General features: G+C 36.6%; 1 long non-coding RNA gene across 2 annotated transcripts in view; it reads right to left on the reverse strand.

Moving 5' to 3' along the window:
• Positions 1-12413, reverse strand: part of LOC136839141 (uncharacterized) — an 86825-nt gene that overhangs the window by 39922 nt on the left and 34490 nt on the right. For both annotated transcript variants that reach the window (XR_010853217.1, XR_010853216.1), the window contains exon 2: positions 2289-2340. This is a non-coding gene — a long non-coding RNA (uncharacterized lncRNA). The remainder of the gene's footprint in view (positions 1-2288; positions 2341-12413) is intronic.

The raw sequence follows: 12413 nt of genomic DNA on the forward strand, positions 1-12413 counted from the left end.
ACATCTTTGAAAGGACTGTTGTTATTAGTGCAGACATTAAAAAAATACTCTATTCCGAAAGACTTGACTGTTAAGGACGATTTCAATGAAGGTGAATCATGGATAGAAGTATATGCACAATGTAGTAGTGAGAAAGTGGCAAAGAACCAGTAATGAGAGTAAAAATAGGAAGTAAAGGTGATGAGGATGTAACAGTAAAAGAATGTGAGCTATCCTTGCGAGGAAAAATGCGTACTATCCTAGCCATTCCTCTGGGAATGTGATGGCTGAAGTACTGCCTTGCTTGATCGTAAGAAAAATGGTTCACAGTGATGCTTTCTTTACTCTGGTGAACCGTAAGAGTTCACCCACTGCATGGGTCACGCTAAAAATCTTTTACATAGATGACCACGGCTTTGACAAGATTGGTTTATATTCTATATTATTCAAGCTTCTGTAAGGAAGGATCTAATTGCATAAAGAATATTCTATCATTTGAGCTTTCTTAATAAGAGTCATAACTACATAATGAATATTCAGCAAGTTCACACTGGTATGTATACATTTATAATATGGCTGTCAAACATTATATATTTAATAATATTTAGGCTGATATGATTTTCATGAGTTTGAACTCTGACCATTTTGAATGGTGCTTCGACATTTAACCATTACAAGCGTTTAAAAAGAGGATAGGAATGCAAAAATAAAACTAAAAGGCGGATACCATTTCCTGTTTGATTGCTAACACCGAAATGGACGTCTCAAACAGAACATTGAAAGGCATCAGAATTTCGGAGGGGGAGGTGTCGTAAGATTATTCTCAGCTAGCTATCAAATGTACAGTTACCCCAATGTATTCTCCACGAGAAAGATAAGATTAACAAATTCCATGTGTGAAAAATATATGACCCATAATTGAATCACAATGTAAACATTTTCACATGGAACAAACCAAAGATGCCATTCCCTTTATAAGGCAGCTTCGAATTAGCTTTGTTCAATTGTAAGGAAAAACAGCCCCAGGAAAAATAAATATAAAAATATAAGTAAATAGATTGACTGGAACCTATTCGAAAAATAAAACAGACAGTATGTTATGATAATTTCAAGTCAAATATTGTAAGATTATTCCTAAAGTATGTCTGCCTGTCTATATGTATACACACACACACATATATATATATTATATATACACGCACACACACACACACACATACACATACATGCATGCATGCATGCATACATACATACATACATACATACATATATACATACATACATACATACATACATACACATATATATGTATATAGATATAAAATCACTAGAAATATATGTACATTTTCATGTGGTGTTTAGGGTTCAGGGCTGACAAACTGTCAGGGACGTCATTTGCTTATCCTTTCTTTTTAACTGTCAGATGCAGAAGTAATGATAAAACTCCATATTTTCACTGGAACACATTCTTATTTTAGTAATGAAAGTCGTACGGTTGTGTGTATTTTGTAATCAAGTTAATGTATGTTGATTTTTATTTTTATAGAGTCAGGTCATAAAATGTGTGTTTCATGGGTCTTTTAATGTGAGTGTTAAACTAGTATCGTAAATATCATTTTGTAAATATTACCCTTAATGTTGCTGAATTATTTTGATCATCGAACTCATGATATTCAGTTAATGGATTTGGATACAATTCAGTTCCCAAACTAGGGATTGACAATATTTATTTTGTGATTTTAGTGGTAATTGTTATTTTATTAATTTCCATATCTCTCAGTGTTTCTGATTCCGAGTTTATTGCAAGTTATTAATACAGTCGGATTTTGGCTCATATAGTTGTTGTATGGTGTTCACTGTATTATACGATTTGTTTTTTATGTACAAACCTGTATATCTTAAGTTCAGTTATTGCAAAAAGCCGATATTTATTGCATGTGGTAATGCAGCCCCATGTAGTACCTTGAATTTGTTTCCATTCTAATTAGAATATTTCTGTATTAATAATGTTGGGTAAAGTTAATTTGATTTACTACTATATACACATATGTGTGTGTTTGTAAATATGTATATATGTATGTATATATATATATATATATATATATATATATATATGTATACATATACACACATACATACATACCTCACGTACTGTAGTGGCTGCCGCTTGTATATATAGTTACACAAGGAGATTAGGAAGGTGTTCATTGTATTTACGATAACGTTCATTAAAAAAAGGAGCTACCTATGATGAAAACACAGAGAGCATTTAAAATGTTAACTGGAACTTTGAAATCTCTGATACTCACCCGCATCCTCCAGTCCTTTCTGTCAAGATTTGGTTGTGAATTCGACTCAGCCCTGAAAAACAAGGAACGAGAGAAAATTATAAAATGTGGCACACTAAAGGTAATTTTGTTATATAAATTAAGTGCCTATAATCTATTACCCGGATATGTCATGTTTAATATTCGTGATATTGGAGCCCTAGGCTTCACACATATTTTCTCTGAACATTTCAGTAATAGATATGGTACTGTCTTTTATACACTTATTTTGACTCACTGCAATATCAAATACCATGTGAATACCCTTTATAATACTTTATGGATATACTTCTAAGTAGTCTTGGTAATGCCCATAGTTATGCAAATATTGTTATAGAAGAAGAACGTCCTTTGTTCTTTAATAGTTGAGGGATTAATTTCCGAGGGTGTATACAGGATTTTGTTCCAACAATGTTCAGATTGAACAGTGCTTTAAAAGTCTGGCTTCGGTCCCTTTGTACTGTATTGAAGAAATGGAAATATTTTTATGTATATAGTATATATATATATATATATATATATATATATATATATATATATATATATATATATATATATATAGAGAGAGAGAGAGAGAGAGAGAGAGAGAGAGAGAGAGAGAGAGAGAGAGAGAGAGAGCGCATCAGCACCGCGAGTGTCCATTATCTGTTATTCGTTGCGTCATTATCCGCGAGAAGGGGCCCAGCAGTTGGGTGGGATGGGGGAGATGAAAGCTCTCCAACAAGGATGATGATGAGGAGTAAGGTAAGGAGGTATGAACTGCTTCGATGACACATTCTCTTATCTCTACCACCAACTCTCTCTCTCTCTCTCTCTCTCTCTCTCTCTCTCTCTCGCTGCCAAGCCTCTCCTCCGCGTCTCTCCCTACCCCTATCCTCTCAGTTTCAATTTCCCTTTGCAGTTTCTGTGAAAAGAAAATGGGTTATTATGTACTCAGCGGAGACGAGCGGAATGTAGGAATATCTCAATGGCATCTCGCATTGTTTTATGAGAATTTTTATTTTCTGTTTTTATTATTATTGTGTTTTTTGATGGACGAAGGTAAAAGAAGGCTTGGATCGTAGATGGTTTAAGGTGGGGGGTTGGGGGGGGAGAAGTTGATATGATGCAAGACTTTGTAACGAGATATTGTTTTGAATGGTTCCTGTTGCAGTTATTGGCACACATTTTAAACGTAGAGAAAAAATGCTAGTAACGCTACTCTCAATCTTCCTGCTTTTTTTTTTTTCTTTCAAATGAACCTATTGTCTCATTCCATGTGTATTTCAAGGTGGGAGAAGCCGGATGGAAGGTAGATGAATAGAAGCGAGGAGTGAAAGAACAGCTTTGATTCAGATTCCATTAGAGGGTTTGGAGGGCAAGAATCAGGTATTACGGAGTACTTCAAGAACAGATTAGTTCAGTAGTGTGTGTTTGGAATTAATGTATATCTTTTATATAGTTGTAATGTGAATATCAATATTGAATTTAAATATAAGTTTATAGGAAGCATCTTGGCACACGGAAGACAAAAAATATCAGGCATTGTAACGTTCTAGTGTCGGCTTATTAAAATTAAGGGAAGTAAATGGTTACCACTGAGCAGTTGAGACGGGCAGGGTGGTTACGTCGGGATTACACAGCCTTGACGGAGGTTTAGCTGTCCCCATCTCTCTTGGTATCTTTTGCTTGTTAGCATAGAGATGAATATAAGGTATGTGTATAATTATTATTGTGGCGAGACGGCAGAGGTACAGGAATATGTAGACAAAAAATAATGCCAAATGGAATTTTTTTTAGGTCACACTTGAAAGAAACAGCCTAATTAGTATACTTAGTGGATTTTGAACATACACAGATATTTGGAGGATGTTTGAATGATTTAGGCCGATTGCTCTTGAATTCATAAGCCCTTTTTAAATAAAGGTACAATAGTTATCTGTATATTATGAGGCTTGTAATCTCGATACAAGTCGCAGCGCAGCCATAAATTGTTAATTGCTGCAGTATCTTTTAAAATTATAACTATCGTGATACTTGGATCAGCTTTGTGACACTTATGTTTTTCAGTTTTTAAAAATTCTGCAACAGACTCTTTTTAGTCTGGAACTAATGTTATCATATTGATTGGGGATGTCTTGTGGCCAGATTGTAAAAAGTAGGAAAAAACCTTTTCTTAGTAGAGATAATATAGACTGCAGCTCTCTCGTTGTTTCAAGAGGAAAAATAATCTCAGAAACATGGAACATATCGAGGTTTCTCTCAGAAATTCACAAAATACGAAAAGTTGTACTTGTAATAAGGTCCTCTGTTGTTGAGAAATGTCCTGCCGTACGTACATTAGTTCGCAGATATCAAGATCCATGTATACTTTGTTGAAATGATAGTCTAGCAATGCTTTTTTTTTTTTTTTAGTGAGATAAATTTGCTGTGAAGTGTAGACCATCTGTGGAAAAATGTTATCATTTTCACAATCATCTCTGTGATGAGTTTTTGTTGTGCATTTTTCGTTAGAGCATGCGTGTATGTGTAAGTAATCAGTGATTTAAATGGAAATGTTTGGTTTATTAGTTTTGCTCCGTTGCACACACACAGAATTTACCAGTATTGCAAACCTTCGCCAGCGATATTTCCTGGGACTGCAATGTTGCAGCGCTCTTCCCTGTGCTTGGTTGGTCGAAGAGGGCGTTTATCAATGCTGCAACAGTGTGAGATGAGATGAGGAGAGGGTTAAGTTCGCTTCAAAAAGTATTGTGCGTAGAGATCGTGTTACTAACAGCGCAAAGCGTTACAGCTCTCTCTCTCTCTCTCTCTCTCTCTCTCTCTCTCTCTCTCTCTCTCTCTCTCTCTCTCTCTCTCTCTCTCTCCGTTTTGCAGAGTAGTTTGACATTTTTCACACTAATCCTTAGACAAGATCTAAACTTGAATAAGCAGTAATGGCAGCTTTATAATCATATTCCACGATCTCTCTCTCTCTCTCTCTCTCTCTCTCTCTCTCTCTCTCTCTCTCTCTCTCTCTCTCTCTCTCTCTCTCTTTTACAGTACTAAGGAATTCACACAAAGTTCGCAGTTTTGTAAGGTGCTTCCGGTTATTAGTTTACCTGGAGGAGTTGTTAACAACAAGGGTACACGGTTAGACGTTCATCTCAGCCTGCACTCTTTACAGGAATCCCTTCCTCCTATTCGATATTTGGCAGTGTTTCACTCGCTTTCATAACGTGTAATAATGACATACAAATGGCTACACACCATGTAATAATAACATGTTCAGTAGGGTTCCCACCATGAAATGGTTATGACATATGCAGAGGATTACACACCATGTCATATACATGTTATGGACCATTCAGTAATATTGACAAATATAAAAGTTACATGTCATTGAGTAATGATTATTCGTACAAAGGTTTCGTGCAGTCTTAGACGTACAATTAAAATGTTTGATTATCCAGTTTCATTAGGATTTTGAGGGCGTATTTGAAGAAATTTTAGTTTAATATTATAAAAAATTCAAGGGTTGTATTCTTTCACATTGTCCAAGTCAATTTCCTAAGGATTCACGTACTCCGAAGAAAATTTTGTTTATGCGAAGATACATTTAGGACTCTGGGCATTTCTTGATGCTGGAGGATAGTCTTTTTTTTTCCTGTTGAGGAACTGTAGCCATTAAAACGATTTAAATTACATTACTGAAAGTAAATATAACATTTATATTTCATGAACCTACTCAGTCAGGGGAAGGTAGTTTAGTAAGCAACTGCTCAGATGAGAAAGCATATTTTGTAAATCAAAGAAAAGTCAAAACAACAATGAATTTGAAATCGACCCATACCAGTAAAATGTTGCGGTCAGAGCCCGGAGAAGGAGCAACAGCTACAGTACATGTACTGTAGGTTGCAAAATTGAATTTTTCCGAAGAGTTGTATATACGGATCAAGAGATGAAAACTTTTATTTATTGTCTCTGTTTCTACATCAACAGCAATCAAGTTAAGCGTTTAAAGCAGAGGAACACCCACTCTCGCAACCCCGTTTTCAGCCTTCGACCACCCAAAGGCCGTGACACTTGGTCGGCCATTTTATGCATTGTTACTTTGCGTTCTGTATTGATTGTTTATTGTACGAAAGGTCAAATGTCTCCCGACGTCTCTCATTTCTCTCCCTGGAAGCGTTATTTCGTGATCGTTTTCAAAGAGGCGACTCCTCTTTTTCATTTATTCAACCCGAAAATAACTTTTGATATTCGCTTTCCCCTTTGACCTTTCAACTGTCCCTCTGACCTCGGGAACATTTTCTCCTAAGTCTTCCTGTGGGGCAAATATGATAAACGTGTTTCATAAAATACTATCTTGCATGAATCCTCAGCTTGGATTTTGTTGCCATTTAGGGGAAAATGTGTTGTCTTTTTGTATTTTTAGGTGTATATCGGTAATCAAAAGTGATCAGTTGAACATCAGTGGAATTTGAATTCCAGATTTGAATGGAAGGGTTATATATGTTTTATTCTTAGACTTGACTCTATAGCCAAATAAAAATATTTCTGCCGTTGAGGAGAGAGTTAAAGATACGGATGGGGAAACGGGCTACGAAAGGTAGGTATGTATAGTTTGTGAATGCTGGTTTAGGATTCATGAAAATACTGCAAATAGTAATAATGCCTGTGTTGATTATTAGTTCAGTCATGAAACTTGTTTGAATTCGAGAATACCGGCGGCTTGTACGAGAATGCTTGAAATGATTGTGGCGTCTCGGGAAGGTACTGTAGGTAGCCTATTCCCCGAAGACTCAAGTTTCCACCTGAGGATGATATGAGACTTGAACTGAACTCTTGTCTACGTTTTGGGCTTGAACGTTTCGTTTCGTACGAGATCATATGCTTGTTTCGTCATCACAGGTATTGTATCGGGGTTGCCTCTGTAGATCATGGGTGTTATTTGTTCATTAGTGCTTTCGATCCTTCACAGTAATTCCATGAAGCAAGACTTCCTCGCGTTGTTTTTGTTGTTGCTTAGGTTTAGAAACTTCACAGAGCCTGTAATGCTATTGCAAAGTCTTGCGCTATTGCTCTAGTTTGTCAAACTTAGCTATACATTGTTACCTCAAGTTCATTTGTTAACTATTATTTTGTTATTCTCTTTTTGCTTTCAAGATTTGTTGCTTTGATTCATTACTTGCTTATTTTTAGTTTTCTCGAATTTTTGATCCTATATTCATTTTTGTGGAAGTTGCATTGCAGGTTGTTGATCTTTTAGGCTTTTTCCATATCAGTGTACGTTATTGTTATTGCTATCATTTTTTGATGTGGTGTCCGGATGAATATAAAAAGAATATAAACAAACCAACCACAGAAGTGCTATATTACAATATAAATAACGCAATTCAGCAGCTTTGAAGCAGCATTAACCCTCATTTAAACCTACCGTGAAACTTATTTCAGTTTAAAAGGCTAGAAATACCCAACCGAAGGGAGTCACTGGGACCCGATATGTAGAGTGAAGTGAGCTTATGGCACAAAAATAGGGTTCAGGTTTTCCTTTATAAGTTTTCAAACCAGCATTGAAACGTTACCTGATCTGGAGCTGTCTGTGCTTACGTGCCCATAATGCCCTTAACATTGGGAGGAATGCGTGATGCTTCTACCGGAGGCAGCTAAAGGACTATAGGGTTGTTTGGGGGGTTAGGAGGGTACAAAGGGCCTATTTAAACAATAATTGGGTCCGGGGAGTGGAGGGGGGCTGTGAGAGGCTTATGAAAAAACGGGTTATGGAAAAGGCTGAGGCTGAGGAAAATCCCGACCTCCAAGCTGGGAACGGAGGGAGGGAGGGTGGGAAGTTGAGGAAGGGTTAATTGATGGTAGTCAGCTGATTCTAAGAAGTGATGGCATTTGCTTTCCCAATCTTGCTTAGTGAGAAGTAATGAGAGAGAGAGCGAGAGCATGTGTGTGTTGTCAATTAGTAACAAAATTTTATCATTCAAGATGTTTGCGCGTTAAGAAGACCTTTCAAATGTTCAAGGTTTTAGCTGTTTATTCAGGTTTTATACGTTTCTCTCTCTCTCTCTCTCTCTCTCTCTCTCTCTCTCTCTCTCTCTCTCTCTCTCTCTCTTATGTGATAGATTTAACCTGCAGTAAAGAAAAATTAGTTATTTTAACTATTTAAATAGTTATTTTAACTATTTAACTAAATAATAATATATATAGAGCAGTTGGAATTGTTCTTAGTGATAGTAGTGTTGATTCTGTTCGAATTGGTATTATTTCAGGAGTAGCGTTTAGCAGTTTTGTAGATTATCTTGTTCAACATTAATGTACTCAGTAAGATACCTGATAAGTTTTCAATGACGAAGCATTATAGTATACTTTCAAAGTCTTATAACAAAACATTGTAGTATGTATATATATATGTATATATATATATATATATATATATATATATATATATATATATATATATATATATATATACATATATATATATATATATAGAGAGAGAGAGAGAGAGAGAGAGAGAGAGAGAGAGAGAGAGAGAGAGAGAGAGAGAGAGCAATGTAATGATAGGGCACAGTATCAAGATCATTTGGAGATAACGCTCGTTGTTGAAAGTGATCGACGTCAACAAAAGTACCCGCCAGGGTAATCTAAATGCTTACAATTTTTGGGATAATTGACATTAATATGATGAATTAGGAAGTATTTCGGAATATTGTGAAGGAGCTTTGTGACCCAAGTGAAATCAAAACAACGTAGAAATATTCATGGTTAAAAATACTTAACCATTTGACAAAAGTGGCCGGTATATCATTGGATATAAACAAGTCACAATCGTCGTTGCTTACGACACAGCATAGGTTGATATTGCCTAGAAATTTCGTTGTTTTCCTTTTCCCAAAACAAACACGTGCAACAGGTTCGCACACGGAAAAAAAATTTATGGGGATAAGTAGCCTCAAAACACGATTTCCCGGGAGTCCCGTAATCAGCCTTTTAGAATTAGCCGGATTGGAAGTAAATAAAAGTGAAATGCACAACAATAGTTGAGAATAGTAATGCTGATAAAAGAGTATTTTAATATCGAGATACAATAATGATAGGAGCAATAAGCCGTCATGTTGCTGTCGAGAATGTATATTCCCCCCCTCTCTCTCTCTCTCTCTCTCTCTCTCTCTCTCTCTCTCTCTCTCTCTCTCTCTCTCTCTCTCTCAAGTACAAAAAAAGCACACACACACACACACAATGTCAAAGTGAGGCATAAAAACCAGTAAACAGAAAAAAAAAGTTGAGGACAGTCAAAATGGCTGCGGGAAGAGCCGTTTCCCTTTGTGATGGACTCTCGTATATTGGGGAGCCCCACAATGGACACAGTGTTTGAGACGACGTCGTCACAACAGGAATGAGGAATGAGGGATGGCCCGGGAACAGAGGAAAGGGACGAAGGAGGAGGAGGAGGAGGGGAACCAACTTATAAAAAGGAAAAAAGATAGATTGGCAATATGGTGAAATAATTGGGGAAAATTGGGAAGGTATGGATAAATAGCAGTGAATAAATATTTGGTGGCATTTATGTTATATAAATTATGTGTGTGTGTGTGTGTGTTTATGCGCGCGCGCGTGCACGCTTGATTGCTTGTAGGGGACAGTCTTCATATAGGGAAGCATCGTCTTAAAAAAAATTGCCGTCATATATGCATCAGCATTCAACACGTGTATATATATATTATATATATATATATATGCATATGTGTAAAGAGAGAAAAAATTACATTTAGATTAGGGCCAGTACAGTCGATGTCATAATTGCAAGTAATCCTATCAGTTTTTCTTGAGGAAGAAGAGTAAATGATTGTTTTATATGATAATATAAGGAACGTTCACAACAATTGCTTAATGGTTTCTAGTTTCGCCGAGTCAGTGTTCGGATGTTTACATGAGACTACTCACGTGAAGTTCATCCGAAGAGCTGATATTTGAAAATATTCCAGAAGCGGCCATTCATCATAAAATCCCTGGGTTTTTCTGTCGAACAACCGCATCTTGATGCTTACAATACAGACATTTCATGACGAATAGTCGCAGTGAATAAGACTTGCCCAAAGGCACAGAAGGACAAAAGGAGACTTTCCTTAGATACTTGGAAAGGGGCATCTTTTGTGTATGAGGCTAATGCACCTTCATTGTCTATTTTTTTTTTCTTTCTGGCAGTGCAACGTGAAAAGCTATAGAAAAAGTCAATACCGTGGTATAGGGATGAAAATAGAAAATAAAAGTAAGTAGATAGAATAAGAAAAAAAAAGACGTAAGCTTAGTAAAAATCATTAGATATATATTGAAATTTACAAGATTTTCCTTTTTTGTTGCAGTGTTATAATGATCAGTGCAAAGGTTCATAGAATTTATATTTACACACATATACGTATATGTATGTATATATATATATATATATATATATATATATATATATATATATATATATATATATATATATATATATATTCTGCAAACCTTACCATTGCCAAACAAGCTACCGATTAATCAGCAGTGTGTGTGTGTGTGTATGCGTTGACGCGTGCATGTGTATGTATGTGTGTGTGTGTGTGTGTGTGTGTGTGGGGTATGAGGATGTGAGGGAGGTTTGTGGGGAGGGGGTATCGAGAAGGTCCCTCTTCCGCAGTGCACCAGACGTGCTGATGTAGGTCGTCATTGGATCATTTGACTAAGGTCGTCGTCGAGGCTCTCTTGGCGTTCACTATTAATATGACACACTCAGGACAAACTTCTTCTTCCAGTGCTTCCATACTCCATTTTTCCTCTCGCCGATTTTCCTCTTCCTATCGTCAGCATCCCTCCTTCTTTCTCTGCCATTGTCTGTTTTACCTCGTGTCTTATTTACATCCGGGTGCTTTGGTCATCGGGATCAACGTGACTGCTGTCTTTCAGGCTCCGTTAGACTTTTAATCCAACTCTCTGGGTTTTATTTTCACTACTCCGTCTTCTGCCCTCCATACTCTGGCCAGTCGGTTCGTGTCCCTTCTTTTGCAAACGATCTCCTCGTAAAACTCGTGGTGCCGAGAGTTTTATTATTATGCAAGTCACTCCGTGTTCTGTAAGGGATTTTCCGATACCACACTGAAGAGCGAAATCGCTCTACAATATTCTCTGATACGTATTTTTATGGTTTATTTGTCCTTTTTTTTTATTATAACATAATCTTTACAGTCTTCAGCCTGATTGATTGATTTTATACTTAAAACAGGCATCTGCCAATCTCATCATCGACGAGCTTACATAAAAGAAACAAGTTCTAATGATGTATTTTTCCCCCTTTACATTTTAATTTTCGTTTTTAGGTTTTCCTTGTTAACCAACTTTTGATCTCACCGATCCTCCTTTGACGGTATTTTTACTCCTCCCTCCCTCCCACCCTCTCTCCACCTTCCGACAGTTCTCCTCTTTTAACTTTCTCCCCTTGGTTTTCCTTTCCCTCAGTTTCTCTCTCACTCTCTTGCTCCCGAGGGATGATGCCATTAAGGGATATTTAATTTATCTGGCATACGTCCATGCCTTGTCGGGGGGCGGGAGCCGTATCCTCAAGGGTAGGGAGAGGGGGTTGCTGAAGATTTTTGAGGGAAATTTTTCCGTTACGGGAAATCTTAGGATTTCTTTCTATTGTGGATGTTCTTTAGGAAAAAAATACTGAATATTATTTTTGTTGTCGTTTCGATATCTCGCATGGTAAGCAGCTCAGTCACACTTTCATCTACAGGAGTTTTCTTGTGTTAGCTACCACTTTTTATTTATAGACAATTAACGCCATTTATTTACGGTATAGAAAACTGCAATATTTGAAGGGGTGAAAACGTTATAAATTTGAAATTGTTTCAGATCATGTCTGTTTTCTTAATTTTCCTTCCCCGTTTCTGTCCTTCTTGAACTGTTTAAACTTCTCTGACAACTTTGTAAAGGAACATTTGAAATAATATTCCGTGTGCGTTTCATGTATGTATATATTTATAATTATTAGTGATTTGTTGTCATTCTTGTTGCCATTTTTAATAATTACATGGACAGAGCTATACGCAGTGTTTTCGCAAAGGTCATTACTGTTCAAAACTAGACTCGCATTGATATTATGAG

Source organism: Macrobrachium rosenbergii, chromosome 1, assembly GCF_040412425.1.
Source record: "Macrobrachium rosenbergii isolate ZJJX-2024 chromosome 1, ASM4041242v1, whole genome shotgun sequence".
In the NCBI taxonomy this organism is placed as follows: Eukaryota; Metazoa; Arthropoda; class Malacostraca; order Decapoda; family Palaemonidae; genus Macrobrachium; species Macrobrachium rosenbergii.